General features: G+C 48.4%; 2 long non-coding RNA genes across 2 annotated transcripts; one reads left to right on the top strand and one right to left on the bottom strand.

Moving 5' to 3' along the window:
* Window positions 1–4,681: 4,681 nt before the first annotated feature.
* LOC309840427 lies at window positions 4,682–14,806 on the bottom strand. The gene is made up of 3 exons (XR_014298591.1): window positions 14,417–14,806; window positions 5,830–5,985; window positions 4,682–4,857 (listed from the first exon to the last, which is right to left on the bottom strand). It is a non-coding gene; the product is annotated as an uncharacterized lncRNA (long non-coding RNA).
* A 2,806-nt stretch (window positions 14,807–17,612) lies between these two features.
* Window positions 17,613–22,075, top strand: LOC309841330. The gene is made up of 3 exons (XR_014299064.1): window positions 17,613–18,005; window positions 19,013–19,597; window positions 19,705–22,075. It is a non-coding gene; the product is annotated as an uncharacterized lncRNA (long non-coding RNA).
* Window positions 22,076–22,515: the final 440 nt, after the last annotated feature.

Consider the following 22,515-nt stretch of genomic DNA (forward strand, 5'->3'; position numbering starts at 1 on the left):
AGAGGCAGGCAGAGAAAGAGGGGAAAGCAGGCTCCCTGCTGAGCAGAGAGCCCGATGTGGGGCTCTATCCCAGGACCCTGAAATCACTAACCAAGTCAAAGGCAGAGGCTTTAACACTGAGCCACCCAGACGGCCCAAATAAAAAATATGGCTTCCAAAAATGCATTAAACAAAAACTAATGAAACAGAGAAAATGTGGAAAAGATAGAGCCATTAGAACCTATGAAAATATTAGGACAAACAGAAAATAAATGGTCAGCATTAAAAAAGAGTAACACTTGTAATCATTGAAGTAAATGAAATAAGTAGAAGACTGGATCAAACAACTGAAGAGTAATATTTCTGAGTATACAGAAAAGTTTTCAAAGTAGACCATACCCTGGGTCAGAAAAAAAAAAAAATCTCAACATATTTCATAGGATTGAAATTCTTCAGTATATGTTCTTACAACGAAATTATGCAAGAAGGCAATATACCAAGATCACTTAAAAAGTTCAAGTATTTTTAGAGTAAGAGATAAACTTTTAAAATAACCCATGACTCAAGGATGATATTAAGTTTTAAACCTGTCGGATGCAGTTAAATCTGTGATTAGTGGGAAATTTACAAGTGTCGATATTTCTAATAGACAAAAATAAAAGCTAATAATAGTGACTTAAATGTTCATCTCAAGAAACTAGAAAAAGGAACAGCAAATTAAATATAAGTAAATCCATAGAGAAAGTTAAAATAAGATTTTAAAAAGTCAGTGGAACAAACAATAGAGAAAATTAACAAAGCCAAAAGCTGGCTTTTGAAAAGAGGCATGCAGCTTGGAAGACCACAGAGGTGTAGAGAGAATCCCCTCCCAAGGGCTTTCTGTCCGGGGCGCCTGGCTGGCTCGGTTTCGGGAGTTCTGCGACTCGATCTCTGGGTCCCGAGCCTGAGCCCCATGCTGGGTGCAGGGATGACTTGAAAAGAAAAAAGGAAGGTCCTTTCTGTCCAGCCGCAGTGTGCGCGGAGTAGAGCCACGCACCCGTCCTCTCCAGGGTCTGCGTCGGCTGCAGACCGCGGTCTGGGGCGGCCCGGGTCGGATCGAGGCAGACATGTGAAGTCACTGTAGTTTCAGCCCGACCTGGGGCGGCTCTGGGGTGGCTCTGGGGCGGCTCTGGGGCGGTTCTGGGGCAGCTCTGGGGCGGCTCTGCGGCGGCTCTGGGACGGCTCTGCGGCGGCTCTGGGGCGGCTCTGGGACGGCTCTGGGGCGGTTCTGGGGCGGCTCTGGGGCGGCTCTGGGGCAACTCTGGGGCGGTTCTGGGGCGGCTCTGGGGCGGTTCTGGGGTGGCTCTGCGGTGGCTCTGGGGCGGCTCTGGGGTGGCTCTGGGGCGGCTCTGGGGCGGTTCTGGGGCGGCTCTGGGGCGGCTCTGGGGCCCTCCTCCCTTAGCGCTCCCTGCCGTCGAGCTCAGGTCTTGCAGGCCAGCATCGTCCTGTTCCGTCGGGGTAAGCTGTGGCTGTGGACTGAGAGGAGCTGAGGGAAGCAGGCGACAGGATCGGTCATGGCAGAGGTGCTCTGAGGTTGGGTCACCACCGCCTGCCTGTCCTACCGCAGGCCCGGCCGAGCACGTGTCGCGGCGGGAGAGAAAGCCTGGGCGCTCGGAGCGCGAGCGGAGCGCGGGGCCGGGAGGCGGACGTGCCGGCCGGGCTGGGCTCCGGGCCGCTGCGGGTCGACGGAGAGAGCGTGGAGGGGTGCGGGGCGGGGAAGCCACACGGGAGAGCGTCCCCGACAGTGGGAGGAAGCCGGGGCCACAGCGAGGCCGGCCTCAGGGAGGGGCAGGCGCTCCCCGAAGCCGGCGGGCTGCGTCGCGGTCATTCTCCCGCGATTGGAAACCGGACGCCCTGGGGCTTCGCACGGGGACGAAGACAGCAGGGTCGGGCCGCGTGTCCTTGTCCCTCCGGATCCCGCCGAGTCTGCGCCAGCCGCACCCCTGCACGAGCCGGCGCGCCCCGCTGCCCCCTGTTCCGCCGGCGGCCGCGCAGAATCCGTGCGCCCCGGAGGCTCCACCGTGTCGCGGCCGCGACGCCTCTGACTCGGCGGCAGTTGACAACCCCGCTGGGTCGAGCGTCCACGAGCCTGCGAGAGAGTCTCCGCGCCTCGTTCCGGAGGAGGGCGAGGGGGACTGTGTTCTGAGGGTCTGACTCGGGGCGGGAACATACAGCGGGGCGCAAAGAGTGGTTGACTTGGAAACGCTGCCCCGGGTGCCGGGTTTAACCCGAAGCAGCTCTCCGGGAGGTGGGCACCTTGCTGCCCGCTTCACGTCTGCGTCCCCTGAGCGACGTCGAAAGGCCACACTCGCCCCGGCAAGAAGGACGCAGAGAGATCAAAGTGCTCCGGACAGTGGGTGCCTGGAAGCGACGGGGCCCGTGGGGCCAGCGGCAGGTGGTCGGTCCCGCGGGAAGGGGCGCAGGGCGCCAGCAGCGCTGCGGGTCCTGCGGGTCCTGTCGGGAAGCCGGGCCATCCGTCCGGGGATGACCACGAGGCGGCTGCTGAGAGCAGGAGGCGCGACCAGACTCCTGCGACACCGAGGGCAGCTGTGGAGCGAAATACTGGATCTAGTCGGCCGCGGTTATCCTACTACCCAGCCTGGCGGCGCGGAAGCCGCGCCCCGGACCAACAAAGGGTTTTGAATGTGGTGTCCCTGACGGCAAAACAGGCCATCTGTGAGGGCGCTCCTCAGCTGGTCCAACAGAAGCAGTCCAACGCTGACCACCAGGAGGCTGAAGGGAGTTACCTCAAAAAGAAGCTGTGACCCTTTTCTCAGTTCCCTAACTTGAGCCTGTTTTCAGGTCTGGAGTCCATTGGTCGGAGGGGAGACCAGGTCCCGAGACAAGAGACTCTGCGACATCACTGAAAATATATTCGGGGATCTCCTCCACCTTCCTCTAGGGGATTTACAGCCAGCTTTCCAGGGGAAGCGTAGACTGACATAATTGTATTACTCAGACGTGGCAAGGGCCGTGGGATACCTATCGGAGCGGGCACTGATCCCTGGAGACTCTGTTCAAGGATCATCACCGTGGTCCCCCGATATGTCTTTGTTCACTTGGGACTAGATAATCCAGAGTCTTGGCAGAGTTCTAGCTTCTAGCGGGTCTCTTGGGTCCGTGGATTCATCCAGTGGTCATTTCCTTGTTTCCCAAATGTATCATTAAAATATTTAGCAGTTGCTAAAACCTATACTATGATTCCTTAGCCTTTGGGGTTAGAGGGAGACAAAGTCAAAGATGCTGAAACTACGTCCATCCTTCAGTTAGGAGAACAGCTAAGAAACAGTGTCACACCCCAGTGTGGTCCTGGAAATGAGGGGCCTGACGGGAGTCGGCGCCCCCTTTCCCTAGCTCACCCTGCTTCCCCACTCTTCCTGTCAGTGTCAGTTTGCTCCCTGTAGGGACTTGGCGCTCAGCCGTGACCTTCTTCGTGATACCACCAGAGCCATCATCCCAACACTAATCTAATTCCGTCGTCACTCTTCTTCAAAGTGCATGCACGGTTTGCTGCTGGACTTGGTCAGACGGTGCACACACCAACAGCACGCGATTTTGAGCCCTTCCCACTGCCATCGAGTGCGCGCTGCCCTGGTGTGCTCTCCCGTGTCTTCACGAGCCACGTTGTGCTTCTGCGCTGTAGCTTGTCCTTTCTCTCCAGAAGCTGTGTGCTACTGACCTTTCTTCACTGTGCCTTATCTAGCGACGGGGATACAGTGGGCTTTCAATACGTGCGTACGCGAGTCAGGGTTTGTGGAAGGACCCGGCATTGGAAACACGGGTCAGTGGTGCCGGGTTGGATCCATCAGCTGAGTGTTGCCGGGAGGGAGCGACCACAGCAATGTTTGCTTTAGGCTCCACAGCAATGTTTGCTTTAGGGATGCAGTATTGGCCTGTTGTCTTTTGCAGAATGTATTTGCTTTGATGATTAATTTTTAGCCTACGCTCACATTAAAATTAGTTGTTATCCCTAAGGGCATAAAGAATGCCTGTAAAGGATGCCGGGGACGTCTTCCCAGAGCAGCAACCACAGTAATCCTGCCCTCGTTCATTCACGCGCTCGCACCGCAGGGCTGCCCCCCACAGCACTGCCAGTCTGTACTCACAAGCATCATGTGCTCTGTTGCTCTTCTGGGCCGAGGATAGCTGCCGCCGAGTGCTTGCCGAGTCAGTACGCGGAGAACACGTATGTAGCCCTACTCTAGTCTCCAAGTCCCAAGTTTGGAAAACCCACCACCCGCCCTCTGTCAGGCAGTGGCATTTTCAGGACAATCTATATCTGTAACACCCACTGACCTTTATTCACAAATTTCTAGAAGAGCCCTATGTTAGAAATGGAAGGGTTTTTAATATTATTCTCACCCTGTTCTTGTCTAGTCCAGTAAAGGTGGTCTGCAGATGCTCTGGAACTCTCCCCGGGAGCCCACAACCAGCCAGCGTTCGGAACCCTAGGGTATTTTTTTCCCCTTCCCTGGGTGATCCCGCGGTGAGTGGTGCTGCCTGGTAGGGTCTTCTTAGGGTCAGATCTAGTGAAGGTCAGACGGACGCAGTGTTGTCGGAGCGGATGGGAGAGGTGAACTCCGGCGCATGGCCCAGTTCAGGTATGTTTGCGAGCCTCCATTCAGCCAGACGTCATGAAAGTCAGACATTACAGCTTGTTCCCTGGAACATTTTCCTTTTAATTCTGTAGCATTTTTCTTTTCTTCCTGAAAGTAGAATCTGACGGTCTTTTAAAGGGCTTAGATATAAATTTTCAATCTCGAGGTTTCAGGGAAAGATCATTCATTCTTCTAATATGCATCTGTGGGTAAATGAAAATCATTCCATTCCCAAAGTATCCTAAAAAAAAAAAAATCATTCAACAGCATGTTTTAGTCTAGGGAAAGCAAAATATGTTCAATTAGAATTGTAAAATAAGGGTAAAATTTCAGTCCTAAAAACTGGTTTCTTGAGGCACCTGTGTGGCTCAGTCGGTTAAGCGTCTGCCTTCTGCTTAGGTCACAATCCCGGGGTCCTGGGATGCAGCCCTGCATCGGGCTCCCTGCTCAGCCGGGAGTGGGCTTTTCCCTCTGCCCCTCCCTACCTCGCCCCATGCTCTCTCACTTTCAAATAAATAAATAAAATCTTTAAGAAGATGTAAAAAAAATATGTAAAAATGGGTTTCTTGTCAATGGGTCTTTAAAGGCCCACTATGTCCTTGGAAATATTTTTGATCTTTAAATTAAAATAATACTTTAATTCCAGTAATATTTAATTTGCTTAAAATTAATGAAATACCAAAGTAACCTTTTATCAAAGAATTAGTAAAGGATCCTTTTTTACAATGGGAAACTGAGGACCTTTGAATTCAGCTCAGCCAACTTCTGTTCCCTCTGATGCTACCTCTGTGGACAGAACTGATCTGAGGTACAGCACCTACCACGGGCTACTCTCTCCCTACAGTGACAACAAGCAAAATTCCAGGAGACACTGATTCATGAAAACTTAATTTTTTCTCTCTACCTTCTGTCTGAAGCCAGCCAGCGCTGTGTGTTAAGATTCTAGGTTCATTTCTAGGGAGACTCTAAGATTCTGGGAACTAGACACAATTTTTGGAGGCCCAAGGCTTGTATTTTTCAAAGTTTGTCTTTAGAATTTAGAGAATAAAGTCTTTATATACATTGAAGAATTAATTAATCCTGGCTCCCCCCTCCCTCCCACACCGCCAAACCACGTAGGATTCATTTTCAAGTAGTTTCCTTAAGAGCCACGCAGTTAACTATAATCCATGGCATTTCAACTGAGGGGGAAAAAAAGTTGATCAATACATACGTAACACATCTGTACCCTCAAGACTTCTGGCTCTTGCCATCGTAATGGAAGACAGCGGGTCTACTGCCCAGAGATGTTGAGGGCACCGAGTGCAGCCGAGTGCAAGGCCGAAGTGCCTTACCGAGACAGGGCGCCCCTTCCGAGTTCAAAGTAAGACTGCAAGAGGGAAAAAATAGAATTTACGATTAGTTGTGGTATTAGTGAGCTACCGCACCAGCTCTGGAACCCCTACTTTCAGATTTCCTTTATATACCAAATCATTACCTGTCTCTAATGCTCAGTCTTCTCTTTCCTTTCTAAACTTCCAGAAACACTGTCTACCAGGTTTATATAACCGCAGTCAGGATGAGAAGGGACTGTTAACTTGGGAAGTCCGTTCAGCAGAAAGTTCCTCTGTGCTCTGTCTGTCTGCCCTCCCTGTCCTGCCCCTCAACACACAATCCTGGCAACCACGGGTCTTCCTCCTGTCCTCATGGTTCTGCCTTTTCCAGAACGCCGTGTAGCTGGCATCCCGCAGCCTGGACCCGTTTCACACTGGCTTCTTTCACTGAATAATAAGCTTTTAAGGTTCCTTCATGTCTTTTCATGGCTTTACAGCTCATTTCTTTGTAGTGCAGGGTAATATTCCGTGGTCTAGACGCTGTGCCTCTGCTGGAAGGAAATGAGAGTGGCCGTGTAACATACATGGATGCCAGAAAGGGGATAATTGGGGCCATTTCCTTTGTAAAATCTTAACCTATCTAGTTTATTTCTTGTTACTCATTGCTTTCCCCTTTTTTTAAAGGTATTATTGGGGGTACCTGGGTGGCTCAGTGGGTTAAACCTCTGCCTTTGGCTCAGGTCATGATCCCAGGGTTCTGGGATCACGCCCCACATCAGGCTTCTTGCTCGGCGGGCAGCCTACTTCTCCCTCTCCCTCTGCCTGCCTCTCTGCTCGCGCTCTCTCTCTCTCTCTCTCTCTCTGTATCAAACAAATAAATAAATCTCAAAAAAAGGTATTATTGACTTACAATAAACTGTTTAGAAAATGTACAATTTTATAAGTTTAGATATTTTTGTACCCTGAAACATCACCATAATCAGAATATTGACTCCATCTATCACCCCCCAAACTTTCCTCTTGACCCTCACAGTCCCTCCTTTCTATACACCCGCACCCGCACTGCTCCCTGGTAGCACCTGACCCACTTCTGTCTGCGCGGGCTCGCGTGAGTGTTTTACAGTTGTATGTCGTCATGCGGTGTGTATTCTCCTCCTCTGGCGCATTTCCCTCAGCAAGGTCTTTCTGAGCCTCGTCTGTGGTGGTTTGTGTCGCGTTGGTGTTTTCTTTGGACCGTCGAGCCGTCGTTCATCTCTCTACCATCCGTTCTTCGCTGGCCTAGTGATGGAAATCTGGGCTGTCTCCAGGTTTGTCTGTTGCGTATAACGTTGCTGTGAGCCACCTTTCTGTGGGGCACGCGCTTTCACTGATCTGGGCGAGTACTTACCAGGGAAACGGGGGACACGACCCTTCACAACACTTGGCTAAGTCTGCTTGTTGTTTGTTTGTTTGTTTTTTCAATTTTAAATATTCTCATTGGTGTGTAGACATCGCTCACTGCACTTTGCATTTCTCTGATTAATAATCTGAGTACCTTCTCCTGGCTTATGTAGCATCCACAAACTTGTGTTTTTTTTTTTTTTTCTTATACAACAGAAATTTATTTCTTATAGTTTTGGAGGCTGGGAAGTCCAGAATCAAGGTGTTAGCAAGGCGGGGGGGCTCATTCTGAGACCTCTCCTCTGGACTCGTAGATGCCTACCATCTCCCCCTGTGCTCACATGCATACTTTGCATGGAAGGGCAGAAGGAGTGAGCTCATTCATTCATGCTTTCTTAAGCATCTGTTCAACATTTTTGCCAGAGATTTAGTATAGCTTTTGTTTCTTCCTTTGAAAGATCCATATGTATTCTAGATAGAACTTCTCTGCCAACATTATGTATTCCAAATGTTTTCCATTCCAATGGCTTTCCTTTACATTCTCTTAACAGAAATTTTTAAGACCAAATTTTCTTAATTTTGATGGCGTGGGACTCATCACTTTTTTCTTGTATACATTGGTGCTTTTAATTTTTATATAAGAAATCCTTACTAATTCAAGATAACAAAGACTATCTCCTGTTTTCCTGTAGGGATTTAAATAATTTTAAATTTATGTTTATATCTATGATCCATTTTTAGTTAACTTTTGTACATGATATGAGGTATGGATTAAAGTTCACCACTTTTTATATGCACATCCAGTTGTTTTAGCATCATTTTATTTTGAAACTTTAAATTTTTAAAAAATACGTTATTTATCTATTTGTTTGAGAGGGAGAGAGAGAGAGAGTACAAGCAGGAGGAGTGGGAGTGGGGAAGCAGGCTTCCCACCAAGCAGGGAGCCCTGCGGGGCTCAATCCCAGGACCCTGAGATCGTGACCTGAGCCAAAGGTAGATACTTAACCAACTGAGCCACCCAGGCATCCCAACATTGTTTTATTTTGGAAAGACTGGTCTTTTTCCACTGAATTATCTTTGTGTTTTTGCTAAAAAATCAATCCTTGAGGTCTTTAATCTGTTCTGTTGATTTGCCTGATGTGTTGCATTGGTCTCCTTGGAGGCCAGGATCACAGTCTTGATTACTGTGGCTTCTGTAATCTGTAGTCAGGTTATGTCATAATCATCCAACTATTTTTTTCAAGGTTATTTGAACTTCTTTAGATCCCCTGAATTTCCATATGAAAATTTAGAATTTTTACTTCCAATTTCTGTAGAACAGCCTACTGAGTTTTAACTAAAATTGCATTGACTCTGGAGCAGTTTGTGAAGAATTAGTATCTTAACATTATTGAGTCTTCTGATCTATGAACAGATCTTATTTCCATTTATTTGTTCTTTAATTTCTCTCATCACTCCTTTTAGCCTTCAATGTCTTTCATCACATTTATTCATAAGCACTTTGTATTTTTTGTGTTATTACAAGTGCAATTTTTTTTAAAAGAATTTATTTATTTGACAGAGAGTGAGAGAAGGAGAGAGAGCACCAGCAAGGGAAGCAGCAGAGAGAGAGGGGGTGAAGCAGGGTTCCCGCTGAGCAAGGAGCCTGATGTGGGACTCGATTGTAGGATCCTGAGATCATGACCTGAGCCAAAGGCAGAGGCTTAACCACTGAGCCACCCTGGTGCCCCACAATTTTTTATTTCTGATTGTTCACTACTAGTATGTAGAAATAAAGCTTATTTACTCTGTATTGATCTCGTATCCTGCAAATTTCCTAAACTCACTTACTAGTTCTAATAGCTTTTTTGTTGTTGCTGTAGATACCAGTGAATTTTCTACATAAATGATCATGTGGTCTGAAAACAGTTTCACTCTTTTCTTTCCCATCTGAATGTGGGTTATTATTATTTTTCTCCCTTTAGTGTACAGGCTAGAACCTCCAGGACAGTTTTGAACAGACAAAATAAGATTTCCTTGTTTTTGACCATAAGAGAAAAGCAATTAGTCTCTTAAAACTAAAAGTGAGATATTTTATACAGGTTTTTTTTTTAGACTTTAAAAATCAAATTCTCATCTTTTCTTCATATACTGAGGTTTTTAAAATCAAGAATAGATGTTGGATTTCATCGAGTTTTTTTGTTTTGGTATTTTTAATTGACATTATCCTGTGGTGGTTCTTTTTTCATCTGTTACTATGGTAAATTATATTTGTAAATGTTCAAATGCTAAACCAGCCTTGCCGTTGCTGGGATAATTTCTACTTGATAGCGATGCACTGCTTCATTTACGTGTGCTGGATCGTGTTTCCTTCTTGTATCTGAGTCCATGAGAAATACTGGTCTCTAGTTTAGTTTTCTTATCAAGTCCGCCCCATCCCTGCCCCCACCCCGGTTTTGTTGTCAGGGTAATGCGGTCATCATTGAGTGACTGGGAAGATTTCCCTCCTCTTCAGTTTCTGGAAGTCGGTGCAGAGCAGACATGAGTTCTTGCCTCACTTGCTCGGAGTAGGACGTCGGAGTCTCGAGCTGGAGTGGTGGCTCTGGTTCCCCTCACAGCTCCAGCCACTTTTTTCACGGTGTCTTTTGAAGCTCTGTTACCACATGCAAATAGCATTAGGATTGTCGTATCTTCTCGATGAACTCGCTCTTCTGGATGGGGGGGTAGGCGGTATCTCTGGCTCTGTATGAGCTTTAACGATTCTCCCTAATCCTTGCAGTGGCCCTTTCCTTCAGTGCCAGGAAGATTTCTCATACATACGTACGTGTGGTTCAGTCCTCTGCTGCAAAACTGGAGACAGACCTTCTCCACACCTGCAGAGGCATGGCAACAGCTCACCCTCCGGTACTGGCTCCGTGGACTTTGGTTGCTTTGTCCTTGGAGTTCTCAACTGTCCTCAGCTCCGCCGTGAGGCTATGACCTGCGCTTACGCTCACTCCCCCAGGTCGGAAGCTCCAGCAGGTGGCATTATGTTCTACTTAAAACAAATGGTGCTATTTTGTACTAAGGTCTGAAAGTTCATTTGGAATTATTCTTATAGCCTTTATTTAAAAGATAAGATGTCGGGGAGCCTGGGTGGCTCAGTCATTAAGCGTCTACTTCTGGGGTGGTGATCTCAGGGTTCTGGCGTTGAGTCCCACATCGGACTTTCTGCTCAGCGGGGAGCCTGCTTCTTTTTTCTCCCTCTGCCCTCCCCCCTGCTTATATTCACTCTCTCTCTCAAATAAATAAATAACATATTTTAAAAAGATGTTATAATTCTGTTTTATAGCAGATTATGTAAAATGGAAGGATAGAAAAAATAAAAACATAAATAACCTCGAAAATATGAGTAATACCATTGAACCAATTCACTTTCCTGGTGTCAGGGGAAAAAAGGTTTCACAGGCACTTTCCCATCCAACTGCTGTTCTTCCTGGTGGTGCACTGCCACCGTGTTAGAAAGAGAAGCAAGTATGAATAATCATTCTGTGAAAGATTATTACAGAAGCATGTGCTTTAAATAGAACGAGGCTAAAGAACATTTTGTTCTTGTTACTGCTTCTCCGAAAGTCTGATGGTTTAGTTTTCGTTCAGATAAACCCTCCAGAGAGCTGACTCCGCGTCTGGGCTCATACCAGAGATGTTCAGATGTCTTGGCAACCTCCCGCTCCTTCTCTCTGCTCCTCACCTCCTGTGTTCCCTGACCTCAGTCTTATCCTCCGCATCCAGGAGGCCCTCACTAAGCACTGGACAGGAGAGGGCCATGTTTCTGGGCTGGAGGAGTTTTTTTCTCTGTAGACATTTCAATTAAAATTCCACAGTGTTCTGATTTCACTGAGTCAGTAAAACTTCTTAATGTTTCCAAATTCTTCAGTATTTCCCTGCTGGTACTCACCACATCTTTTGTGACTTTTGACACCCTTTTAATATTGAAAAAAATGTGGAAACAGCACCATTTCTTATTTCTGCCCCAGATGACCTCAAAGTAAGATCTTCCTGCAAAGATTTGGCTGGACAAATGCAGATATTTCTTCCAAAGTCAAAGAATGGTCTTTGAATTGAGTTTCAAACTGTGAACTTCAAACGATAGCTGTAAATTCCCTTAGAAGAACAATTACATTGTCATGAATACCAGCTTTCATATCTTGAGAGATCAGAAATAAGTTCTGTATTTGACATTTCCTAACCAAGGTGTCTGTGAACCACCTTCACAGGCAAGAAATTTTTCTTAAGATCTTAAAGCAAAAAGCATTCATGTGACTAGACGCCTCAGCTCCGGCGTGAGCTGTTCCTGGGCATGTGATTCTGTAACCATGTGTCATATTATTTCGTCTTTCTCATCAAAAAAAAAAAAATTTCCAAATATTTAAACCTGACTTTAATCTTAGAGATAGAGAACTCAGTACAGGGATCAGCACCAGAGACAGGCAGACATCATACCGTGAACTCAGCTGTGATAAGGAGATGGAAACACAAAGTGTGTGTTCCCCATAACTTCGTTGAGTCTGGAAAATGCTACTTTTGTTGTGAGGCAGGCTGTAAATGGTAGATGTGGTGAAAGAGGACAATGGACAGCTTTCTGGGGAAGGAATAGCTTGGCTCTGAACAAAGGGAGGCCCGTCAAAGATGTCTTTAAGATCCTGTGCTCTCATTGTTCGAGCCCCATGAGGATGTGTTTTTTGTTGTTGTTGTTGTTGTTGTTTTTTAAGATTTATTTGAGAGAGAGACAGTGAGAGAGAGCATGAGTGAGGAGAAGGTCAGAGGGAGAAGCAGACTCCCCGTGGAGCTGGGAGCCCGATGCGGGACTCGATCCCGGGACTCCAAGATCATGACCTGAGCTGAAGGCAGTCGCCCAACCAACTGAGCCACCCAGATGCCCCCATGAGGATGTTTTTATGGTGTTTTCTAGCATCCCAGGACTGCAGTTGCGTAGCTTGGTTTCTGTGGTTCTGTCTTTGGCACCTTGCAGGTTAACTAGCACATCTCACAGGACACGGGTAAAAGACAAGACAGACAACACAGGAATGGATGGCATTCCCCAGACTGTGTTGTGTCCTAAGAAAGGCTGTTTTAGATGACCCAAGTCTGGAAGATGATGTGAGAATCAGGCCGCAGAAGAAAACAGATGGCCCCAAGGACGTCCCATATACAAAGAGCAAAGCGCATCATTGCATTGTTCTATAAATATTCAGAGTGTTGGCATACCAGTCCTTTGATGGGGAAGCAAGTGTTCTAAATTCATTTGCTTCCTTGACTCCTCTCCTGCAGAGGCCGGTGGACCCAGCCCCTTGGCATCTGGGAGACCGTGTGCGGATGGGAAAGCAGGCCCTTCCTCGGTTGGTCAGCAGATGGCAGTAGCTCTGAGTCTAGTATTGTAGTAGGGAAAGCTTGGTAGCCTTTTCCAAGGAAATGAGCGTTTTGAAAGCTGTGAGGCAGCATGGGGTCTAGCGCATGGGCCAGGAAACTTGATCTTTATTTCTGGCTCTGCTCCTGAATAAATTGATTTGAATATATGGAGACCAGCCACTTAACTTTTGTATCCCTTACTTTCCCGAACTTGAAATTGGAGAACACATTCTGCCCCTTCCCATCTCCCTTGCTCGGACACTGTGAGTTCAATCAGACTTCAGACTCATTTCCGTTCGCTGAAGAAAGGCTCTTTATGAATTTGGCCTATTGATAACGTGGGTGGCGAGAGTGATGTGTGCTGCTTATTGGGACTTGAAGTAAATAAACAGAAGCAGTTGGCAAGAAGGGTCGTATTTCCGTGCCATGAACGTTGGCGTATTTTGGGTTTAAGTAGCTGCATTGGATCCCAAGATGCAGAGTAACTCCTGTGACTTGGAATTAAAATGACTTGTCGATGCCGTGAAACTCGACAAGTATGGAACGGAGCCAGAGGCCCCTGGCACCTTCCCAATTCCAATGTCAACTGTTCACTGCAAGTATAGGTTCAGTCAGACACGAAAACCTTTACGTGTGCCTCCCGCCGAACTCGAGAATGCTCACTTGGGCGTGGCCATCCAAAGCCGGCACTGCGGCAGACGTGAGATAAGGTCATACAGTTGGAAGAGCACTGCCGGATGAGACGGGGATTATTTCTCTCCCTGTGACCTGGCTGGGCACGGGAGGCCCACTTCGATTTGAGGTGAGAACCCTCCACCCCAACACACCTGCGGGTGCACAGGCCCCAAATGGGTCAGGACAAGACTGTGTTGGAGCCAAACCAGCTCTGGCGTCTGACCTGCCAGGCTGGCCCGGGCACGTCCACAGACAGACTTCTCTGCGGGAGCCCTGCTGCTTTGAAGTGGACAGTGTGGGTCAGAAAGGGAGAAAACCTGTAAGACTTTTCTGGACAGGTGGGGTGTGTTAGGGAAGGGGGTGTGTACCCCACACGGACTCCTGTTTCACCCAGTCTTCCTGGAACAAGGAGTCATATTCTCCAGAAACTCACTTGCCCTACAAAAAGTCGGATCATAAGACAAGAAGGATGTCATGGCTTGAATATACACCATCCCATCATTTGGAATGAGCAGCCACTCCATAGAGGGACCAATATTTGAAATGACTTAGTTCTGTATAATCAGTCAGAGAAGCTGTGCTAATATCGGGATCCATTGTCAAAATGTTAGCAAACAACAAGGCTTTTTAGAACTCTCTTGTGCAGGAAGCATGGAGTCAAGACAAGTGATTTTTGTTGGGTGTCATCTCATTTGTCAGACATGCCTCTCTAGTTGGATGGTGAATGGCTGGTTGGTTTGAATGCCAGGAGGTTAAGATTTTAATTTAAATATGCATAAGCATTAAAATATATTCAAGAGAATGTCACATCAACCTCAACCTCAAAGTAGCAATTATGTTGTTTGGGTTCCACATTTGACACTGTTCTGACTAAAGTGCTATCCCCAGCTCAGAATTTCTAAAAATGCATAGATCTCACTTTCATAGTACATTCTGTTTAAAGTAGAAACATTAAGAGGAACTGAATTAGAGGAGCATTATTTCATCGTTTCAAGGACATGAAAGTCAAAGCATACCGTTTGCAGTGAATGAACGGTTATAGAGACGTATAAGCCGGCACGTTACCTGTTAGCATGAAGGTGGAAGGAATGTGCTCTAACAGTCTGGTAAGCACTCAACAGGATGGATTCAAGACAAAGAAATTTCCGAGGTTAGAGTTTAATTAGAAAAACTGACGTATGAGTTGGATGAGAACATGTAACTGTTTTTAATCCTAAACCAGTAAGTTTCATTTCTCCTTAAAGCCACTTTTTGGTGAAAAAAGCGGTGCAGGAGAAATAAGGGAAATCACTATCAAGTGACATTTTGTGCATATTTATAGAGAGAGCTGAAGTGGGGAAAATTGGATTGTAGCACCGTCATTTAAATAAGATAAAACGTATCCACCAGTCAGTCGACCGGAATTCTGCATTAGGAGTCCCGTTATCAAATTAACAGTAAAAGGCTGATAGATGTTTGCTGATGACCCTGAAGCACTTTCTGGCTTAAAAAAACAAAACAAAACAAAACAAAACAAACAAACAAACAAACAAAAAACAGATAAATTAGAAGCTAAAGTGTGCACAAAATGCTTGTAAGGTCCTGTATATTTTGTTACATTTTGTACTTTGAGCATTGGTTATCCGTACCCAATTTGGGGCAATCGTATGAATGTTGTTGTTGGTAGGTGAAATACTCTTTTTCAGATCATTATTTGCTTAATTATATTCTGTGTTAAAATAGTTTTAAACTTTGGTACAGCATTTACAGGTGGCTGCTGTGACACACAGTGACTCAGTTTAGTAGTTACCTAGAGGCTTGACGTATGCGAAAGTGTTTCTGCATGTGGCTGCTCACATCCAGAAAATAAATGTAAAATAAAACTGATAAGACTCTGAGAGCTTCGGAACCTAAGGGACTTTCAGTCAATGGAGACTGATTTCTTGAACCCCAAAGAAAGTAGTAAAATGAAGGGGAAAAAAAAACACGCAGGCAGTGACAGGCATCAGAAGTCCCTGAACTTAAATTCTCTCAGATGGATGAACTATGTAGAGAGTTGATAAAAGTAGGCTAATTTTGGGCGCCTGGGTGGCTCAGCGGGTTAAACATCTGCCTTTAGCTCAGGACATGATCTCAGGGTCCTGGGATCGAGCCCCACATTGGGCTCTCTACTCAGCGGGGAGTCTGCTTCTCCTTCTCCCTCAGCCCCTCCACCCCTGCCCCTGCTCATCCAGTGCCCCCCCACCAATAAACATATAATTAAAAAAAAAATAGACTGATTTCTACAAACTGAAGAGTTCTCAAAAATTGGTAAGCGAAGGTACCCATTTTGTCTCCAGGATTTGGCACCCCAGGACATAATACTTAGCAAATACTTGGTAAAAAAAAAAAATGTGTGATTTAACTTTCTGCTTCATCATTTATCCAAGTCTCAGCCATTTTATGTAGGAAATCTCTCAAGACGTGGCACCCAATACATATCCACTGTGGCGATAATAAATCACTTGCATTCATCTCACCCTGGTTCTGTATGGGGTCTTACGCTTTCCTGCACTGTGTCACTCAGGCCTCCCCTCACGCCTGCTGGGCCGGTGTTGCCATCTCTGCATAGAGGTTGATTCAGCTCACACCCCGTCTGACTTCAATGCCTATGCTCTCTCTGTAGCTCCTCTCTACTTCCGCTGCTTTGAGATTTTGCAAGGATGGAGGAAATTCCATAGTGAAAAAGAACAGGAAAAAAAATTCAGCCTGATACCAAGAAGGAAAGCAAGACACTCATGGAAATGAAAAATTAGCCGTGAATCTAGAAACTCGCCGAATATAAAAGAGAGCTTAAAAAACTCAGCTAACCCCAAAAGGGTGTTTGCAACATGTTACCGTAGATTGATTATTTTTCTTGCCCGTGCAAGTTGTTAATCACTTGTGTTCACAGTGACTGTGCTTTGCTCCGGAGAGCTGGCCTCTTGCGTCACGTGGGGGAGACTAGACAGGGTCTGTGAGCGTGTCCAGAGAATAAGCCGTAAGGCAAACTGTGAGCAGATTTCTTGTGAGCTGCTTCACCCAGGTCTTCACGATGTGTGTGTGTGGACTGAACCAAATATGGAGACAGGCACGGTGTGCGTGCCAAACCGGGGGCGGGACAGCCGTGGGGCTCCTCGGCTGACCAGCAGGAGAATGGACGAAGCTTGATTTCCTTTCTTCCCTAGGAGTGGTGTCGACTTCTTGGGATTTACTTGAGAAGTGGCTTTCTGAGAAGAAAGTGGAAGGTTTTATGTTTTGGGGGAGGGGATTGCATCTCCACAAACCTACGGTTGGAAAGAAAGGCCACGGTGAGCTGGTCGAAGGACGGCTTTGTGAGCGTGTCCTAACTGGCCTGGGGCAGGGTGTCCCGTCGCGGCGCCGGCCACCTGTGCGCGGTCCTCACGGGGAGCCCTCGCTGGCCGCCTCTCGTGCTCATGGTCTATGCACCTGCCCTCCCTTCTCCTCTGTGTCAGACCCAGGACTGCCTCTGCTTCGGGCCTCCCATGGTCTCCTTACAGGTGAGTCCTGAACTCACCGTTCGCTTTCTAAGTGACAATCTTCGTAACTGATCTTTCCCCCTGAAAAAATAGCAGAATCATTTAAGCTTCTTCCTGACTGGCTGATTTTTAAATGTGCTGGCACAGCAGCCTTCTTTTTCATTTTATGGACATCCAGCCTGGCACAATGGAAATGAGAGACAGCCAGCCGAGCCTGAGGAGCTATTCACAAGGTGGTGCTGGCTGGGAACCCGGACCTCATCACATTTCTGGTTGGGTTCCTGATGTGGGGCAAGTGGGGGGCAGGGGGACACCTGCAGTACCTGGTCCCGGAGCCTCTGCTCGAGAGTGCCCCCTGCTGCTCTGCTGGGGTCTTAGCCAAGGGGCGAGACCCATGTGGGACCCCAGGTCAGAGGGCGCTGGGCAGTGTTACCCGCAGACTGGTGTTGGGCACCACGGGAAAGAAGACAGAGGCACATGCAAGGGCTAAATTTCATGAAAGGGGATGATGTGACCCAAAGGAGGCCCTTGATTTTATTTTTCTCTACCCTTTGGCCCTCTAGTGTCGCTCCCTGGCGTAGAGGTTCATGTACCCACCAGTGTCAGAACGCAGCCTTCACCAGCTCACGTCCCGAGGCCGTTGGTCGTTGACGGCTCAGAAACCCGGCTGAAGGATCAAGAAACTTAGAAGGCGCACCCAGCGGGGAACCGAAACCTGTCATTGCTGGAAGTACAGAGTCAGGACCATGTCCTTTGGGGCAGGAGAGTGCTAACTCCTGTGGGAGACACCACAAGGAAAGGGGGTCAGGTCGGTCTCAACAGAGAGCAAGGCCAGCAGTCCTGTCCCCTAAATCCCAGGAGTTCAGCTGGAGGAGAGCGAGAGGCGAGGGCGCTGGGACCACACTGCCAGCGCCGGGAACACCTTGACAGTCCATGGTGGGAGAGGCTCCCTGTGCGCTGGAGAGAAACGGGGTAGCTGACACAGTGGAGATGTGCTGGGAAGGAGTCACTACAGATCTATGATTGCGACAGCCACTCGGATTTGGGAGGGAGGTGTGCTTATAATTCTCCTTGTAGGCTGGCGTCTGTAGAGAGTTGTACTGGCCCTGCATGAGTAGAACCCGAAACGTTTGTAAACTGTGCGGCAGGTTCGTGAGGTGCAAGGGAACGGGGAGGCAGAAAGGCTCATTCTTCGTGTGCGTATGCGTGTGTATGCATGTGTGTGTGTGCATGTGTGTGCAGGAGGGGGAACTGGTGCAACACAATCTGATTACACTTCCTTGCAAAGCACGTTCATCCCCGAAGGAGGCAAGAGGTGTCCACTGAGCTGGAGGATGGGCCGAGGCTTGCCCTTGGTCTCACCCAGTGGGGAGGTCACAGCTAACCAGTCCCTCAGCTGTAGGACACACACGTCTGTCCCGCGACCTCGCCCAGGCTGAGCCAGGGAGGGGAGCCTGTGGGTGCAAGACCTGTGTCCCCGTCAGCCGCCCCAGGTGCCGGAGCAGGAGCCCAGTGAGGGCGGAAGCGGGAGGATGAGTGTGGGGGCGCACGGGGAGAGAGAAGTTGCCAGCATCTGGTGCGTAGTAAGACGCTGCGGTAGTCGGGGACAGCCTTTGTCGAGAACGGTTCAAATACAGAAAATAGAACAACTGCTGGCTGTCAAAGCGAGTCCCCGGCCGCACCGGACGTCTGTGAATATCTCAAAGACCCTATTCATTTCCCCTTGGCAGCAGCCTATGAACAGAGGCGTAAACAACTTTCCAAAGGCTTTTCTTTTTCTATTGCCATCTAAAAAGTTATTTTCATAAATTGTAAAGAAGAATGTTTGTTAAATATGCCCCCTGTTAATTTTCAGGACCTACGGTTTAAGGGGGACTCAAGCAATTTCGTAATGTAAGAGACATATTAAATACATTGGAAGACTGTAAAAAGCTCAACATTATCGACTCTGAGAGCAGCCAGGGGGGCGCAGCGTCGCTGCACTGGGCTCCAAACCTGAGGTGTGGCGTTCCTGTTGTTGGAGAGAACCGGAGGGCGGCATCTCCCCTCACCCGGGAGCTGGAGCTCTGCTGCCCGCTGAGGCCCCGCGTTTTACCCCAGAGTGTGTTCAGTCCCCGGGGCCTTCCCTCAGTCTTTGTAATGTTTTCCTGCATTTCTCGGTCAGAGGAGCCAGCGCACGGATGGAGGGGCGCGTCGGAGTTTAAGGCTGGATGAAGTCTGCGGAATGTTCTCCCAAGAGGCTTTTCTGCCCAGAGACGAGCGATGCTGCGAGCGTCGGACACTGGAGTCCTGCGTGGCGTCCGCAGCCCAGTTTTCTGACTGAAGGACGTTCGTTAAGTCCGTCCGCAGAGGTGACGAGGCAGAGTTTTCTCCCACAACCAAATACCAGTCAAGACGCATGGAGGCAAGTTCTTCGAAGTCCTGCAGCCAGCACCAGCCGAGGAGGGAGCTGGGTCCCAGCGTGCCCGGGTGTCGTTGGCGGCGTCTCTGGGGCACAGCGCGTCCTCTCAGCGGTTCCAGGTCCGCCCCTCGGGAGCCCGGCCCGGACGCCCCTCACCTGACCGGCGGCTTTTACTGGAGGTTCTCGGCCGGGAGGAGGCCTCGGCAGGAGCCCGGCCGCAGGGCCAGCCTCACGCTACAGTATCTACCCTGGCTCCGGGGAGCTCAACAGTCATGGGCTTTGGGGATCAAGACCCGCGGTCGCGCTTCTGCTGTCTTGAAAGAAGTGCCCGCCTGCTCTCAGGACCGCGTGGCTGGACTGGGACAGCCTTGGTGGCGGGTCCTGGCTTACTGGTGTCAGGGACGCAGCAGCCAACCCCATCCCCCCCGTCCGCCCAGCGGCTCCGGGACCCGCAGGGCCTGCAGCCGGCCCCTGGCTTGCGGGACGGCGGCTCTGGAGGGCCGGGAGCCGGGCGGGCGGGGCGCAGAGCGGGCGCCGAGCTGGGAGCGGCCCCCGGTGTTTGTGCGGCTCCCGCAGGCCTCGGGGACCTGCTGCTGGGCCGCGGCCGGTGGCTGGGGAAGACCCAGTCCTGCGCGCCCAGCTCTGCGACCTTGGGCTTCCGTGGTTCACTCGCCACCTCCAGAATGGGAATCCCAGGGTGACAGTACTCTTTCCTGAGGCTTTTGAGAACCACACGGGTTAATTTTATCATGAAGGCAATTTTAATTCGAAGACTTTGTAGCCAGAGAGGTTTTGTTTGTTTGTTTGTTTGTTTGTTTTGGTCGGCTGACCCTGAAAATACTTCCTTCACCGCACCCTGTTCCCAAGGTCAGAGCGGTTTGGAGACCCTCAGCTGTGCTGTCCCAGCAGAGAGGGACAACCAGCTTCCCACCTGTGGCCGGGAACTGGCCGGCGGGTCGTATGGGAGAGTCTTGCACAAGTCCACACAAGCAGCAGGCGTGGTCGGGTGCGGCTCCTGGACAGTCCTTCAACGTCTGCTGGAGCAGCTGCCCCCGGAGAGACCAAAACTGCTCCTTTCCCAGCCTGTCCTGCACAGCGGGGCACCGGGTCAGGGGGAGACATGGGCCCCCAGAGCCTGTGCGGTCCGAGGCCGGAGGCGGCGCACTGACGCCAGGAAGCAGAGGAGCAGGTTGGATCCCCACACCGTGGAGTGGTGGTGTGGACCGAAAACACGCTTCCAAGACCATGTTTTGTGTATGAGCAGCTGACGGAAGGAGACATCCCCTTTCACATCGTTCACCTCATCTGGAGGCAGACATTCATTTAGGAAAAGAATCTGCTGAACTAATCACCTTATACACTGAATTTGAAACATGAACCATCTCGCCTCTATAGATTTCGTTTATTTTCTAGCTCTCTCACTTTATAGTGAAAATGATACATTAATATTTAGGATACTTTGAAGATCATTAGTCCATACTCACTTTAAATTTTGTAAAGGATTTATTTATTTATTTTAGAGTGAGAGTTTACGGGTCAAGGGAAGGGCAGAGGGAGAGAGAGAACCCCAAGCAGATGCCCCACTGAGTGTGGAGCCTGACACGGGGCTCAATCCCACAACCCTGAGATCGTGACCCAGGCAGAAACCAAGAGTCAGACCCTTTATTAACTGAGCGACCCAGTCGCCCCTTAATTTTAAAATCTTTAAATAGTTGCCCATTAATTATGATTATTTATAAGATTAATATAGAAAGAGGAAAAAGAAAGCAGTTTGGTAAAACTAAAAATTTAGTTGAAGTATCAAGGCGTGTATTTTTTTGTTGTTGTTCTGTTTTATTTTCATTTAAATTCAATTAGCCAACATATAGCACATGGTAATTTTCAGAGTAGAGTTTAGTAATTCATCAGTTGCATATGACACCCTGTGCTCATCACATCACGTGCCCTCCTTGTTATGCCTGTCACCTAGTTAGTATTTTAATTAGCGACTCAAAGTTAATAAGCTCATAAAATTCTTAAAAGTGCCACCATCATTCTAGACATGCTCACACATCTGAATTGTCGTCTTCATGGTTCTTCCCTTTATTCTTTGACCTTTTCATATGTTTCCATCCAATTTTCTGTTCATCTTCTCTCCTTCCAACCCTTTAAGTGTGAGGGTTCCCTCCTCCTCCCACGGACTTACTCCCATGGTCTCTTTGGGAAATCATATCTACCAGGAAATTTTTAACTCCTGTTAACACTCCTACTTATCCAAATCCGACCTTGATCTCTCCTACACTTACAACCCCTGTGTCCCCCTGGACGTTTCGGGACGGCTCTGACTCATCCCGGCTACCAGCACTGGGTCGTGTTTTAGTCTGGTTTTCTCACCCTTGCCTGGTTCCCAGATCATGGGGCCGCTCTTTGGATTCTGAGTGCAGACTAGCTCTCCTACATCTCCTCCCTGGTATTTGCTGGCCCATGTATCGTGGTTTGCCTCCCTTTTCATAATTCTGAATGTGCTCTTATCTCCCACCCATGCCTCTTTTCAGTTGGAACGACATGGGATTAACACACAGTTCTCTTCTTGACTCTAAGATCTATTCATTTTCTCAAGGACCTGGATCCCCAAGTTGGTCTTTTCTGAGGCCTTTTTTCAAGGAGACTCATTACAAGACAAACATACTCTTCAGGGGTCCTCACTTGCCTTTGTCCGCGTGGCCTCAGGCCTCATCTGTTCTCTGGATCTTCCATGCAGAGTCAAGCCTAGACATTAAACCTACCCTGTTTGATTACATAAATATGCATCTTGGATTCATTGGAGAATAAAACTTCTCAATACAGGTTGATGTTTACAGCGCACTGTGTTAATTGTATGTGTCATTTTCCTCTCTTGTCGTGTCTCTCTAGTCTCCATCCCCAGCATAACCCTCACTTTTATTTCCCACAGAAGGAAAATCTAAGGCCTACCAGCGTCCTTGATTTCTTCTTTCCCCCTCAGAACCTCTAACTCTATTCATCCTTATGTCAAAGGATATTGTGTCCTGAGTGGAATTTTTCTGTTGTCCTAAAATGGGTGCTAAGGTCCAGAGTTAGGAACAGAAGTTCCTACACGTGCCATGTTCCAAGCTCAGAGATCGCTTCACAGTCCCACAGATCGTCTTACCCAGAAGGTGGGAAAGGTGCCCTCCGAGAGCCCATCCCACAGCCACTACCTCCTAAAACCCACTCATCACGTGAGGAAATTGAGGAGAGACTCATGGGCGTGTTTGGAGAGTGTAGTG

This window comes from Mustela nivalis (assembly GCF_964662115.1).
Source record: "Mustela nivalis genome assembly, chromosome: 9".
Classification (NCBI taxonomy): Eukaryota; Metazoa; Chordata; class Mammalia; order Carnivora; family Mustelidae; genus Mustela; species Mustela nivalis.